We start from the raw sequence: 296 nt of genomic DNA on the forward strand, positions 1-296 counted from the left end.
GAGGGGGGGGTAGAGGAGAGAGATCTTTGCACCACTCAGCTGGGCAATGCCGGAGAAGTGAATATTCTGAGCTTTCAAACGATAGGACCAAAGAGAGAACTTTACTATTGCTCAGTGTCAGTATGTGTGTTACACAATTCATGTGGGCTGGGGGAGGAGGGAGGGGGAAAGGAAAAAAAAGAAAAAGAAAAAAACAAAAAAAAAGAGGCAGAAGATTAGAAAAAGCAGCTTTTACAAAAACCACTAAAGAATGCATAAAGTGACCCTTGCACTTTGTTTGTTTTGTTTTGTTTTTC

The sequence above is a fragment of the Charadrius vociferus genome, unplaced genomic scaffold (assembly GCF_000708025.1).
Source record: "Charadrius vociferus isolate BGI_N301 unplaced genomic scaffold, ASM70802v2 scaffold407, whole genome shotgun sequence".
Lineage (NCBI taxonomy): Eukaryota > Metazoa > Chordata > Aves > Charadriiformes > Charadriidae > Charadrius > Charadrius vociferus.